The sequence below is a fragment of the Capricornis sumatraensis genome, chromosome 5, assembly GCF_032405125.1.
Source record: "Capricornis sumatraensis isolate serow.1 chromosome 5, serow.2, whole genome shotgun sequence".
Taxonomy (NCBI): Eukaryota; Metazoa; Chordata; class Mammalia; order Artiodactyla; family Bovidae; genus Capricornis; species Capricornis sumatraensis.
Window position 1 is genome coordinate 76,995,267 of NC_091073.1, and position 22,115 is coordinate 77,017,381.

At 37.1% G+C, this 22,115-nt stretch overlaps 1 protein-coding gene across 1 annotated transcript in view; it reads left to right on the top strand.

Annotated features, from left to right (window-relative positions):
* ADAM22 (ADAM metallopeptidase domain 22) overlaps positions 1-22,115 on the top strand; it is a 230,760-nt gene that overhangs the window by 85,496 nt on the left and 123,149 nt on the right. The window lies entirely within an intron of this gene.

Genomic DNA, 22,115 nt, shown 5'->3' on the forward strand with positions numbered 1-22,115 from the left:
ATGAAACTATTAGTAGAGCAACATAATTCCTACTGCACTGTATAATGCATCGTTAGTCTAGATTAGGTAAGTCAACCTTTTACTTCACCTTATATTCCTTTTTCTGAGAAGGCAGTGGCACCCCACTCCAGTACTCTTGCCTGGAAAATCCCATGGACGGAGGAGCCTGGTGGGCTGCAGTCCATGGGGTCGCTGAGGGTCGGATACGACTGAGCGACTTCCCTTTCACTTTTCACTTTCATGCATTGGAGAAGGAAATGGCAACCCACTCCAGTGTTCTTGCCTGGAGAATCCCAAGGATGGGGGAGCCTGGTGGGCTGCCGTCTGTGGGGTCGCACAGAATCGGACACGACTGAAGTGACTTAGCAGCAGCAGCAGCATATTCCTTTTTTGCTTAGGACTGATTGCAAGTGTCTGAAATCTAACTGACTTAAAACAGGGAATTTTTTAAAAAATTTATATAAATTATACTCAGAACGATGGAGGCCACGCTGGCATCAGGCAGGGCTACCACATTCAGAGTTCCAGTTACTTCAAGCCTCTTCCTTTTTATTTCCCAGCTCTTCTTCTGTCTGTATCAACCTCATTCTCTTTTGATAGTTTTTCTCTATGCTGAGAAAGACATAGTTACAGAAATATCCAGGCTTGTAGCATTCTAGCCAGCAGACTAGAAAATTTATCTTTCTTCTTTTCTTAAGAATGTATAAAAATCCAAGGGAAAGACCTTGCTCAGCTTAGCATGTCTAATTGTTGGACTGAGTGTTAATGTCAACAGCTTATCCCATGATTAGGAGTTCATTCATTGAAAAGTGGAGCCATTTCCCGAAAAGGAAGAGGGGCGATACTATTAGCAGAGTAAGGGAATAAGGTTGCTGGACTGGCCTAACCAGCAGTGGTCCAGCACAGTGAGTTAGTATAGACATGTGTCAGAAAATCCTGCTGCTGAATTAGTAACTAGAATGTCATCCTCTGGGCTCTACAAGCTGCGAATTAAATTGCTTGTTCTATTTTAGCTATAAAACCACCAAGTCTGGGAAAATAAGGATTTGTTTGATTTCCACGTGTTCTTAATCTTCCTGTAGAAGGATGTTAAACTATATAATACTTAAATATAATCACCACATAATCGTTATTGTCACAGGAGGCTTTTAAGTTTCTGACTAGATGATAAAATTAAATATGAATGCAAATGAAAAATAAGTAGGTTATTATGTCTTATGCTTCTGACATATTTGGAAATAATTCCTACATAGTTATTTTGAATGCAGTAGGCCTTCACTGCTCATTTTCCCATATCATCTTCCTTTTTTCTTTTGAAAATTGCAAAAAACCTTCACTAGGGGATTAAAAGAATCAAGAGTTATAGTTGATACAAGGTTTATTGCCCCTCCCAAAGTTCAGAAATCCTCTAGAGTGAATATATTCTTTCCATTAATTTTTTGATGGAAAAAAGCTAATAATACCTTTCTTAATAATAGTTTTCTTAATACCACTTAATAAAGACACAGACACTAAAAGGAATAAAGATACAAAATATTTTTCACAATCCCAGTTCCAATATATTAATTCATTTCTTCATTATATTTATTACAACTTATTATCTTTGGGATAAAGTAACAATACATTGACAGTACAACCAGCCATATACACAGCCACCATGGAATAAAGCCATGAGAAAGTTTTCTTGCTACTGCCTTACAGTTCATTGGAACAGACAAAACTGTAGCTTTTTCCTTTTCTCTGATATAAAAATCTCTGAGCCCATCCTTAGTCTCTTTCGATGTTAATGATTGTTCTTTGTCATTCCTCCTTCCCACCTAAATGATGAGAAATTAATCAGAATAAAATAAAAAGTTTTCCTGATTTAGTCACCCTTTTTTGAAAGGTTACTTTATAAAAGATGTCCACAATTCATGACAAAAATAACAGAAAAAGAAAGACCTCTTACAAAATTTTAACATCCAAAGAAAACTACTGGCTTTTCCATCTTCATTTCTTTCTTGTCCTTTTCAACAGGGATGGGGTTGTACACACACACTCACACACACACACACACACACACACATATACACATACATATATATATATATATATACACACACATACATATATACACACACATACGTATATACACAGGTATTTTATATCACTGTCATCATCCTTAGAATTTGTATTCTGCCTATTCTATTTAACATTTGTCCTGTTTCCATCTATTGCATGCACATCCACTTTAGCTACATATGATCTAATTTGCTGATGTTCCATAATTTGCAAAAGAATTAACATTTGATTGGGTGTGTGCATCATTTCTGGTCTTGACCTCATAAATGATTCATATATTATGAGTATATTTGTACATTAGAGCATTTGGGGGGATTATTTCCTCAAGAAAAATTCTGAATAATGGGGTCATTGGCTCAAACAGTAAAAGAACTTTTTATAATGTAATTTTACAATGAATTTGAGATATTTTAAAAGTTGGAGGGGCTCCCCTGGTGGTCCTGTGGTTAAGAATCCACCTTGCAATGCAAGGGACACCAGATCCGTGGTCTGGGAAGATCCTACATACACGCGTTGGAGCAACTAGGCCAGTGCACCACGACTACTGAGCCTGCCCTCTAGAGCCCACGAGCTGCAACTACAAAGACCGGACTCCAACTGCTGAAGCCTGTGTACCTAGAGGCTATGCTTTTCAACAAGAGAAACCGCTGCAATGAGAAGCCCGTGCACTGCAACGAAGAGTAGCCCCCACTTGCCTAGTGCAACAATAAAGATCCACCACAGTCAAAAAATAAAATAAGCAACTTTTAAAAGAATTGAAAATGTGTAGCTGCAGTGTTATAGATTTTTTAAACTGAAGTTATGTGAGTGCAGTTTTTATTATTCATTGGCTCCATCCCATAAGTTCTACCAAATTACCTTTTAAACTCTGTTAATTATGTGGGGAAAAAATGAAAACCTAAAGCATAACTTCACATGTAAAAGAAAGAAAAGAGAGAGAAAGGTGAGGGGCCATGTACTGATTTTCTTTTCACCCTGGTGTTTGATTTCCACTGTGTGCCTGCTGCTTAATTTCCATTAGGTTTTCCTTCTACCTAATTTCCATTAGGTCTACCTTGATTTCTTTTATCCTTTTGTTGCTTATTCATAAAAGCTTATTTCATGACTCTGTGTGTCAAGCTTTAAACCCAATCATTGGTCAATGAAGAATGATGATTTAATATTTCTTTCTCTTCAAAAGAAACTTTTGGATGATTACCTTGCCCTCACCCTTACCATAAACATATACACTCTCCTGGGAATTTTTCATAAAGCTATATATTTTAAATTTTTTATGACGGGTATAATCGTGTATTCCCTCTCTTTGAGTCTTTCATTGGGAAATTGTGTTAATATTAAGAAAAGTCTTCAATACCTGTTGGACAGCTTGAAAAACCAAAGATAATGGATTAATTCTGAATATTGTACCTCATTAACCAGCTTTTTTTCACCCTGTGGACACTGAATGTTGTGTCATAGCTGGTATGGAAATGTTCAGGAGGTGTGAGCCACTTTTGGAGGCTTGAGAAATCAGATATCATCTTGTATTTCATTTGTGTTTGAGGGCACTAGTTCAGTCCCTGGCAAGTATGACTTTTAGCATGCTCCACGTCTTTTGGAGAGATAAGTATTGAAAAGTTATTTTTCATTCTGTGAGAAAGAATATAGACTATAGAGGGACATCTCATGAATAGTTGACTATTTTGATGTAACATTGAAAATTATAAAATATTAATTCATTCCGTCAGCATTTTTAATATACAGTATAAATTCCAGAACATGCTGGCTTAGAGTTGTCTGTCAGACATATTCATTGCCTTGTAAACTCCAAAGTCCTTGGATGGAAACATAAGCTAAAGTCTCCATTTATAAGCAAGCTCAAAAAAATTTTTTTTACATAAACAGAAAGGTGCATCTTTGTTATTTTACCCAGTAATTGTCTATATACATTTCTTAATCCACCTGGGCATTTCCAAATTTTTCCCAACTATAGATCTGCAAAGGATGATAGCCATAATCAACTTTATGAGAAATAATTCTAAATTAGAAAACAAATAGTTTCCCAGAGACTAGCTATAATTTCAAACCTTTCCAAATATTGAAAAATTCAAGGACAGGAATAGATAATAGGATTATAATTGAAATGTTTTTCCTTCTTCATACATATGTGTGTATTCATTTTTAAGATGGTTTTGATGATTATTATCTGGTATTTATTATTTCTCTAAAAGAAGTAAAACTAACGAACCACTTTTTCATTTTCTCACTGATCACTTATTGTCATAGCTGAGCTCTATTTCTGGAGATATTTCCTAAACCTGACATCTTTCATGAGTCTTCTCAGACCTCTGGTTCTTGTTGCTACCTCTCAACAGACAAGGTTTTTGTAATCACTTCTAGATCAACATGTCTGTTGCTAATCTCGCCTTTATCAAGACTTTCACATATCTGTAAGTGGTTCTACTTCCCTAGATATCCAGGTATATTAGATATCTGTTGCAGATGACTTGGTAAAGAGAAAATTAGAATTTTGATTAGGGCTAGCTTTCTGTTGCTGTGTAACAAATTACCTTAAACATAGATGCTTGAAAGAACACAATTCATTATCTCATTGTTTCTGTGGGTCAGGAGACCATTTTCAGATTAGCTGAGTCTTCTACGCAAGGTAGAATAAAGGTGCTAGCTGAAGAGGTGATTGCATCCGAGGCTCAGAGTTCTCTTTCCAGTTCATTCAGGTTGTTGGCAGAATTCAGAATTAATCTGTGATCATATAACTGAGGTCCCTGTTTTCTTGCTAGCTGTTGTCTGGAGACCTCTTTCATCCTCTAAATATCACCCTAGGGTACTCACTACATCATCTCTTCCATTGGCTGTTCATAGCATCAGTTCAGTTCAGTCGCTCAGTTGTTACTTAATTTCTGCTTGTGTTGCTAAAATTGGTAATAGAGCTTTTCTTTGAGTCATATTTTTTTGTATTCTTTGCTCTACTATCTAAACCATTTCCCCAGTCTAAAGAAGAAAGTATCTCTTTTGGGAAGTAACTGATTTGTTTTGTTGATTCTGCATTAGTCAGAGCCTATTGCCAATTTTTGGCTATTTATTCAATAGACTATAAAAAAGAGATATTCAAATGTTTGTATTTTACAGAGACTGGGATTCAAAAATTTATTATTTTTGTAAATATGGTATGTTGGCCAGAGTATTTTGTAAGAAAAATGCAAGAAATAAATTTTTATTTTATTTTCACATCAGTGGGTTATCCTGATAAGATAGCTAACTGATATGAAGTTAAAATTAAATCCTGACACTTTGAAGGCCTGTTTTGTTTATTTATTTAATTTGGAATGTCTATAGCTATCAAGGCCATTATGTGGAATAATACTTTACATATGTATTCATAGATTACTCTGCTGTAGTCCCTCTAACTTTGTACTTGATCTGAAGGAGTTGAAAATGAGATTGGAAATTAACGTGCCTATTTTTACCCACATGCACATTCAGTTTTTATTTCTTTTAATTGGCTTTGCATTTCTCCTCTCTTAAGCAGAAAAAAAAGATTCATGGCTTCATCAGTAATCGTATTCCTCTTCCAGTTCAAGTCTTTCTTGAACTTGGTTAGGTCAGGCTGACATTTTATATATATTAAGGAAACTTTGGTGATAGAGATGAATCCATAAGATAATGTTTTATTCTGGAGTGTCACTAAAATGTGTTTCTAACCCAATCTCAAGGTTTGATGTGTTTTAAGCCCTGATTATCTTGTTCATTCATCAATATTTATTCCTATTTCCTGGGTGTACTAGATCTAATTTTGATAATATTAATAACCTTCCAAGGGATGGCATATACCACAACTGTAGAAGGGAGAATTTTTTGCTAATGGTAGCAAGAAGGTGGATGAAACACACTTCTTAGCAGCGTGTTCACTTTTTCTGTTTTTGGCCCCAACACTTGGCTTGCAGGATCTTAGTTTCCCAGCCAGGGACTGAACCTGAGCTTCCTGAAATGGAAGTGTGAAGTCCTAACTACTGGACCACCAAGGAATTCCCAACTTTTCAAGTAGCTGACTGTTTTTTTCTTTTAATCAATGTTTGATACTAGTTGCATGAATCAAACTGCAGTTTCAAACAACTCTGCCATTTCTTATCAAAACATGGGTATGGGGGAAGTAACTGTTGGAAAAGTAATGATTAATTCAGTTCATTATTTTATTAAATGTGTACATTAGCACAGATATATTAACATATGGATAAGGAATGTTCTATTCTTCATGTTGGGGCTTCCTGGGTGGCACTGGTTCTAAAGAACCCACCTGCCAATGCTGGAGAGATAAGAGATGCGGGTTTGATCCCTGGATTGGGAAGATTCCGGTGGAGAAGGGTATGGCAACACACTACAGTATTCTTGCTTGGAGGATCCCATGGACAGAGGAGCCTGGCAGGCTCCAGTCCATAGGGTTGCACAGAGTCAGACTTGACAAGTGACTTAGCATGCATTCTTCATGGTAAGGATTGTAGCATTCCATATTGTAAGAAAATGTAAACTTAGAAGTATATGTTCCTTTTTATTTGAATAAATGGAGAAGTTTAATAATGATATAGGCAAGATACTTAAGGAGAACATTTGTGTTATTTCAGATACATCCATGTGTGCATCTACACATGTTGATATGTGGGTGGAAACTGCATAAAGTTTTCCATCAGCTTGTGTAACATTTAAAAGTACAAGACATCCCAGGGAAAATAGTGTCATCCTTAGCATCAAAGATACTTCTTTCCATCTATTCTTATGTATATGCATTACATAAATCAAATATACCATTCTTTTCATTGTTACAATATGACATATTAAAACCAAAGAAAGGTACATCTTTTTGAAATTGGAATAGGGAAGTGAAACAATATGCAATCTATTAAAAAAGAAATATTTCAAATATTTGCCAAAATTTTATCGTTGAATTATGACTGTTTATAATGCTTAGATATTACACTGTAGTTTCATTCTTATTAAGCTATTGGTAATTCCATTATTTAAACAAGATGACTTAAAATTTATATGAAGTTATTCCTCCCATTTGGATTGTACATACTGCATTGACATATCTGTGACTATGATGATGGCTTTTTTAGAAAGCTTATGAACTACCACATTATCTGCTCTTTTAGATGTTCTCATAATGAAAATATAAAGATGGATGGATATGAGGAATTTTCTACTAATCTACTCTAAATTGGAGAAATTCAAGTAACACTTGCAATAGAGACATTTTTATCATGAATTTCATTTTCTAATCTTCTCTACCTACTGTAGTTAGGTTATTTTTAATAGGACTTTCATCTTGAATAGTCCTTTCATGTTCATTGGCCATCTTGTTGCTATAGGATAAAACCCTTTTTTATTAATAGAGGGATGTGGCTGTTCAAGAGTGTACTCAGAAATCAGACGTACTGGGAATTAATCTGTTGATGCTGTCATTGACCAGATGGGGAACTTTAGGCTTCCACTTGATGTCTCTCGGGTTTTGCTTCTCACCTACCCAAACAGAATCATATTTATTCTACCTTATTGGTTTATTGTGCACCTCAGTTCAGTTCAGTTGCCCAGTCGTGTCTAATTCTTTGCAACCCCATGGACTGCAGCACTCCAGGCTTCCCTGTCCATCAGCAACTCCTGGAGCTTGCTCAAACTCATGTCCATCAAGTCGGTGATGCCATCCAAATATCTCATCCTCTGTCATCCCCTTCTCCTCCTGCCTTCAGTCTTTCCCAGCATCAGGTCTTTTCCAGTGAGTCAGTTCTTCACATCAGGTGGCCAAGTATTGGAGTTTCAGCTTCAGCATCAGTCCCTCAAATGAATATTCAGGACTGATTTCCTTTAGGATGGACTGGTTTGATCTCCTTGCAGTCCAAGGGACTCTCAAGAGTCTTTCCAACACCACAAATCAAAAGTATCAGTTCTTCAGCACTAAACTTTCTTTATAGTTCAACTCACATCCATACATGACTACTGGAAGAACCATAGCTTTGACTAGATGGACCTTTGTCAGCAAAGTAAATGTCTGCTTTGTAATATGCTGTCTAGGCTTGTCATAGCTTTTCTTCCAAGGAGCAAGTGTCTTTTAATTTCATGGCTGCAGTCACCATGTGCAGTGATTTTGGAGCCCAAGAAAATAAAGTCTCTCACTGTTTCCATTGTTTCCGCATCTGTTTGCCATGAAGTGATCGGACCGGATGCCATGATCTTAATTTTTTGAATAATGAGTTTTAAGGCAGCTTTTTCGCTCTCCTCTTTCACTTTCATCAAGAGGCTCTTTAGTTCCTCTTTGCTTTCTACCATAAGGGTGGTGTCATCTGCATATCTGTGGTTATTGATATTTCTTCTGGCAGTCATGATTCCAGCTTGTGCTTCATCCAGCCTGGCATTTCACATGATGTACTCTGCATATAAGTTAAACAAGCAGGGTGACAAGGCACAGCCTTGGGGTACTCCTTTCCCAATTTGGAACCAGTCTGTTGTTCAATATCTGGTTCTAACTGTTTCTTTTTGACCTGCATACAGATTTCTCAAGTCAGGTAAGGTGGTCTGGTATTCCCATCTCTAAGAATTTTCCACAGTTTGTTGTGATCCACACAGCCAAAGGCTTTGGCATAGTCAATAAGGCATAAGTAGATGTTTTCTGGAACTGTCTTGCTTTTTCTATGATCCAATGGATGTTGGCAGTTTGTGCACTTCAGTAAGCTACTAATGCCTGTAAAGCACCTAGCACAGTGCTGGACACATGAGAAGCCCTCCACAAATACTAGCTGTTAATATCATTTCCTCTACTCTAGCCCTCAGCTCTAGGCAAGCTTATCTTTTTGCGACCTCTGGAGTCACTTGTATTTTTGTCCCTTCTACAATTCCAGTTGTTATTCCTCTCATTTGAAATGTCTTTCTCGGCCTCTCTCTACCCTACTAACATTCTGTCTTCCAAGAATGAACTGTTAGCACCTTCATGAACCCTGAAATGACTGTTCTAATTCACTGAGATCTTTTCTTTTTGTGGATTCCATGTGCCTATGGTCAGTTCCATTTACCATGACTCTCAGTCATACGTGTGCTAGGATCTATTCTTTGTATTTTTCTGCTTTCATAATAAGAGTTGAAGTTCCATAGGTTCAAGTGCCCTTTAAATTCTCATGTCTTCCTTCCTAAGAATTGAGCATGCAGGCATGTTATTGAATTATTTTTTTCTTAAAAAAAAAAAATGGTTCTGCATTATTTACCATTAACTGCATATATTTGCAAATTAAAACTGAATATCTACTAAATATGTTCATTGTTAACAATTTTATTAAATGTGTAAGGTTGTAATGTATTAATCTGAAAATTTCTTTCATCATTTATTTTGGCAGGGTCTTTCACAAGTATTTATTTAAAAAGTGAAATGTTATATTATTATTAATATATGCAGGGCACTATGTATTTATAAATAAATGGATCAAATAAGTAAAGATATCAAATGTAAGCATTTTAAAAAAATTATGTGTGTATATATGTAAGAACAAAATTAAATACCTTTTTTTAAAAGTAAAATAAAAATGGGAGTAAGAATGAAAAAGGTTAGGGGTTTATTTTAGATTCAACATATGGGTAGAATGCAATATTGTCTTTCCCTGACTTATTTTACTTAGCATAATTTCCTCAAGATCCACCCATGTTGCTGCAAATGGCAATATTTCCTTCTTTTTATGGCTGAATAATAACCCATTGTATACATTTACATTTTCTTTACCTCCTTATCTCTCAGCGGACTCTAAAGTTGTTTATATGTCTTGGCTATTGTAAATAATGCTTCAGTGAGCATGAATCTAGCTTTTATGTTCTATTTTTGATATTTTATTTTGATAAAACTGAAAATGGTAGTTCCTTGAACATCTTAGCCGTCTAGTATTCCTCCATGATTGTGTTTTCTTTTCATCTCCTGCCCTGTTTCTGGATTGTTGCTAACTATTAAAAAAAAATAAGTTTTCTCTGTTACATGTGTAAAAAGGACAGTATTATGCTGTTCTGTGGCCTGCTGTTTTTACTAACTTTATTGTATAAATATCTCAATATTAAAAGTAGATTCATATCATTATTTTTAATAGATACATAGTATGCCAGTGTATGATTGTTCTATAATTTATTTAATAATTCAGCTTTTAGTGGATATTTTGATTGTTTTTAATATTTTTCAATTATAATATGAATATCCTTGTGCATATATATTAGTGTTCTTGACCAGTCTTTTTATTCCAGACATATCTTTATTTATAATGCATATTGTCAAACAGGTTATGAGTTCTGGGAAATCCCTTAACCCTTTTATAAAGGTTATTTACTAATTTATTTTCTCAGCATTAGTCTGTGTTCCTCTAACTTCATTAATCTTTCAAAATCCTTGCCTATGGTAGGTTATTTTTTTTCTTCTTTTGAAATTCATTATTCTTTGATTCTGGAAAGCTTGCACACATCTTTTGAAATGTTTATTAGCATTTGTAGTCATTTTATTAATTATTTCTTCATGTACTCTGATTAGTTTCTGTTGTGATGGTCACTTTTTTCTTATTGATTTATACATTAATAATATTAACTATTTGTTTGTTATACAGATTGTCTCCAAGGCTGGAAACATAGAAGAATATATAATAAATAATTTATAGGTATTATATTGCTATTCATGACCAAATAATATTACCTATGCTTCTGTATTTTATAGCCACCCTGTATGTCCTGCAAATAGTTCTCCCTTTACCTCCAAGCACATCATTTATCATTAACTGAGTTTGATGTCACTTGTCAAAGGAACTACTTAAATTTTTATGTAGCAAAATCTAGTATATGTTTTACTTTCTGTTTTGGTTTTAGAAAGGTCTTCTTCATTGAGGAAGCAGTCATTCAAATTTTCTCCTACTATTTTTATGTTTTAATTTTTAATAATTTTCGATTTTGCCCATTTAGAATGTATGTAGGGATTAGTGTGAAGTAAGTTTCCAGCTTTACTTTTCCAAAAGACCTGTCAGTTGTTCTCATTGGAGGCCTCTTCTTGAAGTTTTAGTGGCTACTCACAGGTTACCAGTTCTGGGAAATCCCTTGACCTTTCTGACTCTGAGTTTTCTTATTTCAAAATAAGGAGTTAGGTTATTTCCCACTTTAAATCAAGGTCCATGGAGGGTAAATTACTTGTCCAGGGCCTGACATATTATCTATTTTGGAACAGAGCTTTTCCATGTCTACTCTTTGATGTGCCATTTGGATAACTAAAGTTTGGGGTGAATGGGATTTGTCATTGATCATAAATTGAGAAATCTAAGGTTAGAGTTGGGGCTTCCCAGGTGGCACTAGTGGTAAAGAACCCACTTGCCAATGCAGGAGACATCAGAGACACAGGTTAGATCCCTGGGTTGAGACGATCCCCTGGAGGAGGAAATGGCAACCCACTCCAGTATTCTTGCTTGGGAAATCCCATGAACAAAGAAACCTAGTGTGCTATGGTCCACAGGGTAACAAAGAGTTAGACACAACTGAAATGATACAGCAGCAGCAAGGTTATAGTTGGTAAATGGCATGCAATTTTTATTTTTGGTCATTAGATGCTATTTTAGACTGATGAAATATGGTATCACTTTATATAAACTGCTTTTTATAACAGAAACTTTGACATATGAAGTACTCTCAGAAGAGGAAATAGTAATGTGTACTTTATGAAAAAATACAACAAAAGATCAATTCAGAAATATGTACAGATATAAAACATAATTTTAATTTGGAGTTTCTCTTTTGAAACTCTTATGTGAAAGTGATTTTTAATTTATTAAATATTATAACTTAACATTTTGAAAAAAACTATAACATTAAGCAGAAGGGAAAAATATCTAGAGTCAATCCTAGAGATTTCATAAGATAATATAGACAAATAAAATATCTCCTTGTTATGAAGATAATTTGAGCTGAAAATGATCAAAAGACTCTTTGACTTTCCCTAAAGCTGCCTAAAAGAATGTGGATAAGATCCTGTTCCATGAAGGGAGCCATTCCCACAGAAAACTGTCATATAAACTAGGTGTGTAGACAGGGAGGAACCTAGCAAAGTCTGTTTGTTAAGATTCCTCTCTGTGTCCCAATGGCTTTGCAGGGTCCAGCAAACACCTGTTTACCAAACATTTGCCTTTCCCTCTCCATGTTAATTCCCTTCCTATTCTTGGAAATCCCAAACCACTACCCCCAACATCCTCTTTTTTCTTCAGTTGAAGATGGTATTTAAGGTGAGGGTTTTGATCATTTTGGTGAATTACTCAGCTCTATTATAAATTCCTCTTAGGAACATCCTTGCTTCATAATCACCTTTCTGCTCTCTTCCGTGGGAACCTTCCAGACCCAGTGTGGTATCCTATGTGTGTGTATGTGTGTTTGTGTGAAATTCCCCTGCAAAAATAACAGATTTCTCCGGCATTTATCACCCTGAATTGTACTGGTTCTTTACTCCTACTAATGTTCAATTTATCTCCAGACTGTACTATTTTCATTTCTTTGCCCCAAACACTCTCCTATGCCAACATGTAGTAGAGGTTCAGTAAATGTGTTTTTGAGTGAATTAAATCCATGTTGGGCTTCCCTTGTGGCTCAGCTCTAAAGAATCCACCTGCAGTGTGGGAGACCTGGGTTCAATCCCTGGGTTGGGAAGATCCCCTGGAGAGGGAACGATTACCCACTCCAGTACTCTTCTGGCTTGGAGAATTCCATGGACTGTATAGTCGATGGAATAGACTGTATAGTCAATTGACTATATATAGTCCATGGAATTGACTGTATAGTCCATGGGATCACAAAGAGTCAGACACGACTGAGCGACTTTCACTTTCTAAATCCATGTCAGAATTTTAGAGTTGGATGGAATCTTGGTGATTTAATCCATCCAGCGCATTCACTTTATTAGTGAAAAGTAAAAGTTTTTCATCTTAATGTTCTAAATTTAGAATCAAGAAATTCATTGTTTTACCTTTCTTTAAGGGAAAAACTGAAGCCAGTTGTTTTGTACTTGCCTTTGACTTTTTCTCAGGGCTCAAATCAATACCCTAGTACTACCACCCTTCATGTGGATGGTTTTTATCATGGAATAAGCTGTTGTTTCTTCAAACTCAGATAATACCAATCTTTCCCTTCTATCCATTTATTTTATTGCTCAATTGTCCTTTGTTCTTGGGACCTTGCTTGGAACAAGTTTCCCAGGACCTGCCCAAGTTTGGAAACACTGAGAGATGAGAGGAAGCTGGAGAATAAATAATCACTGTTTTCACTGATAAAACAGTTGAAAAACTTCATGCTTTAGTGAGAAGGCCAAATGATTCTATTAATGCTTCCTGTCTCCATGTCCTCCAGTGAAGTCTAGACTTTGGTATTTAGGACAGATTTGGGTGTGTGGGGTTGACACAATTTGTAATAATCTCTGTGTTCACATTGGTTGCAGCAGAGAGGAAAAGAGAGGAGGTCCCCAATGTTTACAGTCTTGTAAAAGGTTGTGCTCAGTTGCTTCAGTTGTGTTTGACTCTCTGCGACCCCATGGGCTGTAGCCCGCCAGGCTCCTCTGTCCATGAGGTTCTCCAGGCAAGAATACTGGAGTGGTTGCCATGCCTTTCTCAAGGGGATCTTCCCAACCCAGAGATGGAACTTGCAGCTGTCTCTTATGTCTCCTGCATTAGCAGACGAGTTCTTTACTACTAGCGTCACCTGGGAAGCCCCTCTAAAAGGTTAACTTTACCCATTTCAGAAATGTGGACCGATATACACCTAACCACTCACTCCTTCAAGATAGAGCAAAGAGTGGGAATCCAGGAAAGAATCCAGTGCCAATCCCTCCCATGAAAATGAGAAGTATGGGAGGGGACTGAGAATCCCAACACATCTTTCTTAACCACTTCTCATTTTTATTACGGCTTTTTTGTTGTTGTTGTTTTTTGTACACACCTTTTTTATGTGTTATGTGTTCTTCCCTGCATCTTTCAGGTCTCTCTGCTTGAACTGTATTAACCCGGTTTTCTTAGTCTTCAGCCTCTCACCAGGACAAATGTTTTACCTATTGTTTTGATTGCCAGTCATCTCAGACTTTCACAGCCGTAATAGCATTCCTCATGGCCCAGGAATCTGCGTATAATAAAATCCCCACATGACTCTCAAGCATTTTGAGAAATGTCCAGTGCAACCTCTAGTTCCCACTTCAATTTCATTACATTGCAGTTTTTTAATATTTATGGAGTCCCTGACAACTGTTACAGTTTATACGTCTTGGTGCATCTGCATAGAATATTCATAGATTCTTTCTTCTCCATCCTCTTTGTTTAATAAGCAAGATAAATGCTCAAGTTTTATTAAAATATTCCCTCCAAATGCCTAGTTCATTTGATATTGAAGCCTAAAATTAGAGCAAAAACCAGAAAGAGCCACGTGGGAAATATGTCAACCTTGTAGATATATCTTGGGTCCTTTTCATTTGGATGTATGTATTAATAGAGATTGTTTTGTTTCAGGATCTCTGCTTATTCCCCAGTAATTGAACATGAAGGCTACCATTATGCATTGATTTCTCTTTTATAAAAACATAATTTGGAATTTATAACTGAAAAACAGCAATGAAAACACTATTTTTCCTGGGTTGTTGGCTGAATTTAGATTGAGATCAATACAATGGTTCATCAGACAATTGTGAAGAGATGCCACATTCAAAGACCCTAGATAATCAATCCCTTTGTGTTTGGAGTTATAGACATGAACAACTGATGGATATGACAGTTTTTCCATTGCTTCCTTATCTCCTTTTGCATATTTTTCAAATGCAAAAAGTTCAGTAATTTTCCACAAGAAAATGTATTCCTAAAAGGTTTGCCTAGAGGTAATTTTGACCTAAATCAAATCCCTTATGATTATACAGTGGAAGTGAGAAATAGATTTAAGGGACTAGATCTGATAGACAGAATGCAGCATGAACTATGGATGGAGGTTTGTGATATTGTACAGGAGACAGGGATCAAGACCATCCCCATGGAAAAGAAATGCAAAAAAGCAAAATGGCTGTCTGAGGAGGCCTTACAAATAGCTGTGAAAAGAAAAGTGAAAAGCAAAGGAGAAAAGGAAAGATATACACATTTGAATGCAGAGTTCCAAAGAAAAGCAAGGAGAGATAAGAAAGCCTTCCTCAGCAATCAGTGGAAAGAAACAGAGGAAAACAACAGAATGGGGAAGACTAGAGATCTCTTCAAGAAAATTAGAGATATCAAGGGAACATTTCATGCACAGATGGGCTTAATTAAGGACAGAAATGGTATGGACCTAACAGAAGTAGAAGATCTTAAGAAGAAGTAGCAAGAATACACAGAAGAACTGTACAGAAAAGATCTTCATGGCCCAGACAATCACGATGGTACAATCACTCACCTAGAGCCAGACATCCTGGAATGTGAAGTCAAGTGGGCCTTAGGAAGCATCACTTACAAACAAAGCTAGTGGAGGTGATGGAATTCAGTTGAGCAGTTTCAAATCCTATAAGATGATTCTGTGAAAGTGCTGCACTCAACATGTCAGCAAATTTGGAAAACTCAGCAGTGGCCACAGGACTGGAAAAGGTCAGTTTTCATTTCAATCCCAAAGAAAGGCAAAGCCAAATAATGCTCAAACTACCGCACAATTGCACTTATCTCACACACTAGTAAAGTAATGCTCAAAATTCTCCAAGCCAGGCTTCAGCAGTCATGAACTGTGAACTTCCAGATGTTCAAGCTGGTTTTAGGAAAGGCAGACGAACCAGAGATCAACTTGTCAACATCCGCTGGATTGTCAAAAAAGCAAGAGACTTCCAGAAAAACGTCTATTTCTGGTTTATTGACTATGCCAAAGCCTTTGACTGTGTGGATCACAATAAACTGTGGAAAATTCTGAAAGATATGGGAATACCAGACCGCCTGACCTGCCTCTTGAGAAATCTGTATGCAAGTCAGGAAGCAACAGTTAGAACTGGACATGGAACAACAGACTGGTTCCAAATAGGAAAAGGAATATGTCAAAGCTGTATATTGTCACCCTGCTTATTTAACTTGTATGCAGAGTACATTATGAGAAATGCTGGGCTGGATGAAGCACAAGCTGCAATTGAGATTGCCTGGAGACATATCAGTAACCTCAGATATGCAGATGGCACCGCCCTTATGACAGAAAGTGAAGGAGAACTAAAGAGACTCTTGATGAAAGAGAAGAGTGAAAAAGTTGGCTTAAAATTCAACATTCAGAAAACTAAGATCATGGCATCCAGTCCCATCACTTCATGGGAAATAGATGGGGAAACAGTGGCTGACTTTATTTTTTTTGGCTCCAAAATCACTGCAGATGGTGACTGCAGCCATGAAATTAAAAGGCGCTTACTCCTTGGAAGGAAAGTTATGACCAACCTAGATAGCATATTAAAAAGCAGAAACATTACTTTGCCAACAAAGGTTCATCTAGTCAAGGCTATGGTTTTTCCAGTAGTCATGTATGGATGTGAGAGTTGGACGATAAAGAAAGCTGAGCGCCGAAGAATTGATGCTTTTGACCTGTGGTGTTGGAGAAGACTCTTGAGAGTCCCTTGGACTGCAAGGAGATCCAATGAGTCCATCCTAAAGGAGATCTGTCCTGAATATTCATTGGAAGGACTGATGCTGAAGCTGAAACTCTAATACTTTGGCCACCTGATGTGAAGAGCTGACCCATTTGAAAATACCCTGATGCTGGGAAAGATTGAATGCAGGAGGAGAAGGGGATGTAGAGGATGAGATGGTTGGACGGCATCACCGACTCAATGGACGTGAGTTTGGGTCAACTCCAGCAGGTGGTAATGGACAGGGAGGCCTGGCTTGCTGTGGTCCATGGGGTTGCAAAGAGTCGGACATGACTGAGCAACTGAACTGAACTGAACTGGAGAGAATAGGAGACCAAAGCATCCTTAACTTTTGTTTGCAGTTTTGTGTTTTGATTATTAGCTCTTAGAATATAGAAAGTAATCTGGGTCAGATCATAAGAGTCAAGATCCTGATTAGTTTTCTTTTCATTTATTGCTCATTTATGCCGATTGTGACCTAATGAAGCTTTTTTAAAACAAGTTTTTCAAAACTTGTATAGCTAGGTGAGTTGTCTCATTCAAAGTTGTCACTGCAGGACGTTCATTACAATAACAGCTCAGCTCAAAGCAATGTGAGATCTTTTGAGGAGGTTTGCTATCAAAGTCTATAGAAGATTTTTGGAATTTTTATGTTATGGTGGCATTACATCATTTAGTACAGGTATATCTGTGTCTCGGAAGTAGCAAGTCACCATTGTCTTTTCACTAGGATGGATAATTGTCTTATTTTTTATTTAGAGGATATGATTTGGAAAAAAATGAGACTGGTGTCTTATGTGTCATATAAATAATCTCTGAAAGCAATTCCAAAAAGGAAATATCAACAAAATTTTCAGCCATTGCAAAGTTACTGGCATGAATAAAGAGGATCTCAGGAAGACAGTTTTGAAAGTGATAGTGTTCAGCTGGTTACTTCTGTTAAAGTTTTTAAAAACCACTCATTATTGTAGCATTCTGGTATTGTGAAGAAACAAAGGCAATTTTCTGGAACAAAAATAAAATAGTTTGTCTTGGTATGATTATCATTTGCTCATTAGCTGGAAATGGTTCTTGGAATTGAAAGACAGGTACTGAAATAACAGCTAATGGATTAGAATGAAATGTATGAGAGCAGAAAGGGCACCTTTTAAGGACTCATTGCTAGAGTTTTGAGACATGATGAGATACAATTTTATTTCTTTGGTGTCTGTTTCATATCCATATTTTCTGGATTTCCATTATAAAAATTGTATGATCATGATAGAAGAATAAACATTTCAAATGCCCTACGTATTTCTGCCAGATTGAACCTTTACATATATCTTGAGTGTCAGAACAGATCAGAAGCTCATGTTTGGACACTTTTAGGTATGATGTGCTTATCTGATAAACAGCGAGGAGATAGTGAGTATGCAGTGGGACATTATTCTGAGAATTCTAAACTGGAGATATAAATCTGAGGGTCCCCAGAATGTAGTTGTTATTCAAGGAGAGACATTGGGTGAAATCACCAAGGGAGTGAGAGAAGCATCAAGAGCTGAACCTCCAGATCCTACAATGTTTAGAGACTGGAGGAATGGGAAGAACCTAGCAAAGGGTGTGGAAAAACGGCAAGAGGAGAAGTAAGAGAAAAACCAAGAGAATGTGGTGTCTGGTAGAAAATCGAAGGACGTATTTCCAAGAGAAGGGGGTAGTCGACTGACTCAAATGTTGCTTGTAGGTTGAGTCATAGGAAGATTGAGAATTTATTTTTGATATAACAACATGGAAAGGTAATTAGTGACTTTGATAAGAGTGGTTTTGGTGAACTGTGGTGAAAATCCGATTAGATGGGTTCAAGAGATAATGGAGGAGAAAAAGGTAAATAATGACTATGGATAATTCTCTTTAGAGTTGTTTTGCTTAGTGGACAGAAGGACACATAGCAGCCTTTGGGCAGGAAAATTGTGTTAAGAGAATTGTTTTGTTTGTGGAAATGGGAGAAATAAGAGTTTATACAGTAATAGGAAAGAGCTAGTAAAAAGAGGGGATTGATGATAGAAGAGAGCAAGGACTGTCTGGTGGCCATATCCTCAGGTAGGCAAGGATTGTGGTGTACAAGTGGAGGTATTGACTTGGGATAATTACATGGGCAGCTAACTCCTAGGACAGGAGGAAGGACTGAGCGTATGAGTATGGAGGATGCTTGTAGGTACAAAGAAGTGGTGATAAAAGTCTATGGAACTTACCTTTTGATTGCTTTTTTTCCCCTTAGTGTTGTAGGGAACATAATCATCCTCTTAAAAGACACGGGGAGTAGATGTTGGGGGTTTGAATAAAGAAGGAGAAGGCGTGAAATGGTGTTGAGACACAGTTAGGAGAGTAAATGTCCTGGACAAGGGGAATAGAATTTCCAGGCAGCTTTAAGGGACTCCTTGAGGTTGGTGGTTGTCAGCATAAAGTGAGTACAGTCAGCCTGATGATAGGCTGTTCTTCAGCTCCATTAAGTTGCATTGAGTGGGTATGAAGCCAGTAAAAAGTTCATTTAAACTAGAATTGGCTTAGGGAAGGGAGAAACATGTGTTAGGAGATGGGTAGGGAGATTTGCAAAATAGTAAATACTAAGATTGAATTTAAGCTGAGAAAGGAAGGGAGTGAGACATGAGACAGGTGAGGACAGTGAAATCGTAGTCGATTCATGAGTTTTAGGTCTTATTGGGGGTCGAAGGATTGAAATGGAATTTTGAAAGAGAAAGCTAGAAGGGATGGAGTTGGTCAGAGAGTGAGATGCTTGAATTTGAGAATGTGTTATGTGAGTGATGTAAGGGTAATATAGAATGGAGAAGATCATTGGAAGACATGAAGTCAAGAGGGTGAGAAGCCAGAATTAGAAGGATCACTTAAGTAGATATCAAAATCACCAGTAATTACAACAGGAGTAATGCTGGCAAGTGTGATTGTAAACTAAAAGTTAAAATCTTCAGGGAAATGAGGGGAAATGACCAGGAGTCGATAAGTTACTATGAGGATCAATGATAGGCAGTATAATCTGATGATATGAGATATAAAATGGGATGATTTTTAGTGAAATTGTTGCAGGAAGGGGTCCCCTGCCAGGGCCCAAGAGTGGGCTCTTATCTAATACTCCAAAATGAATGGCTGAGGAGATACAGTGCTGACAAAGCAAGAGACTTCATTGGGAAGAGGCACCTGGGCAGTGAACAGGAGGGTAAGGGAACCCAGTAGAACTGCTCTGCCAATGTGGTTCCAAGTTTCTGGTTTTATGGTAAAGGGGTTAATTTCTGGGTTCTCTCTGGGCAATCATTCTGACTCAGGGTCCTTCCTGGTGGCACACATATTGCTCAGCCAAGATGGATTCCAGCGAGGAGGATTCTGGGAGGTTAGTACCGTTCCCGAATTCTCCTGATTGGTTTTGGCTTGTTATTTCCATGTTCCTTACCAGGACCTCCTGTCATAAAATAACTCATGCAAATGTTGACTCTGGTTCCTGGCCAAGGTGGGTGGTTTCAGTCAGTATTTCCCTAACAGAATGAGGGAGAATGGCATGACCTAGCAATGAGAGGTAAAAAGGGTAGCTTCCCCCGTCCTCTCCAGACGTGCAGTCTACACTTAAGGGTTTGCAGGAGAAGCAGTTCCTCCACTAGAAAGCTGGTTCTCAGAGTAAGATGGTGAAAATGTGAAAGTGTTAGTTGCTCAGTCATGTCCAACTCTTTGTGATCCTGTGGACTGTCCCCAGCGGGCTCCTCTTTGCATGGGATTCTCCAGGCAAGAATACTGGAGTGGGTTGTCATTTCCTCCTCCAGTGGAAGATAGTGAAGGAAGTATTCAAAGAAGAGATTAGAGACAGGGGATTTTCCTAATGGCCATGAGTAAGTTCTGAAAGGCATCATATCTGGAGATGGGGCATGATGGGAAAAGGGGCAGAACCACATGGAGGTTAGAGAGCTGGAGATGACGGGTGATTTGGGAGCCTGAGCTTCTTGAGGCCACTACATGAACTAAGACAAAAGGCCTGATTTGGTTAATCTTGATGATCCTAAAGAATTTTGTTGGCAAGTAGATGCTGTCTTGCCAGGAACTAACAGAGTTTGGGACCCCCATTTGATTTCCAACTCAAAACGTTGCACAAGTGAGAGTGTGGAGAAGTCTTATTTTGAGCCCTGGGCTCTTGACCTGTGACTGTGGAGTCCAGCTAAGGGGTATGGTCTCACTCCTAGAACATGGATGTAGAGAGGAAGGAAATGAAGGTAAAGATGTTAATTAGGTAGACAGCAACAGAGAGAATTTGAGACTAGCTCTGTCTTGATGATTTTCAACTAATTGATATAGAAATTGAAATCTTTAATTAGTATAAATAAATAATTTTATTTGAACCACACCTAAAAATTGCAATTTAAAAACAAGAATACCAAAACCTCTCACTTCTAGGGTACTTACCGAAAATCTAAGTATATTTTTAACTAATTGTGTCAGATTTTTTCTGAAAAAATCAGTCCTTGATTTGGTTGTAATGAAGTTCCCCCCAACCCCATTCATTGTTTGCCATACTATTTTTCAGGGATTGGTTTTAATTGCTTTGCTGTAATGGGTTCCCTTGTGTCTTTGGCTTTCAATGTGGTAATGAGTCACAATGATCAGAATAAGCCGACATACCATTATATTAATAAAATTTTACTAGAATATTTTTAGATATAATTTGATTGTACTTTCATGTCCTGGTATATATATTTTCATATATCATCATGTATATTTTTCATATATCATAATAAGCCTAGGAGATTCTGATTTGGTAGATGTGGGGATACCAGTCATTAATAAACAAAACCATGATTCTGCTCTAAAGCAAGGCTTGGAAACTTATGCCTTAGAAAGAATAAGGATTTTATAAGTAAGAGCTAATGTTAATGACAGTACCTATTGCAGCTTTCATCTGATCATATTTACTTTAAGTCCCTAGTCCTTGATATTCACAATGTAAGCTCCCTGAAAATTTTCATCAGATTAAGACTTCCTCAGCAGAACATAGCTAAAATAGCCTCCCCTTTAGTTACAAGGGTACACAGAAAATCTCTTGTATATGTGTAAATAGGAAAGGAGTTTTCATGTTTAGAAATTGTAAAATAATACAATGAAACTCTCATCCAAAGGCAGATCTTAGAAAAACTTTTGATTCACATTTGTAGTTTCCCTTTAACTTAATTTTAAGTACTAGTTATTACATACTGAGTATACAGATAACAGTTTTTGCACATAACAGTGCTAAAAACTGGATGATTAATTCTCAGTGATATGAAAGTTCAGGACATTTATCCATTTTCTGTAGTGAGGCTTCTCAGCAAAGACATTAGCTTGTCAGAGAAATCTGGAAGATTAATGCTTGGCTAAACAGAGTAAGAAAATAAAGGAGAGAAAAGATGAAATGGGGGAAACA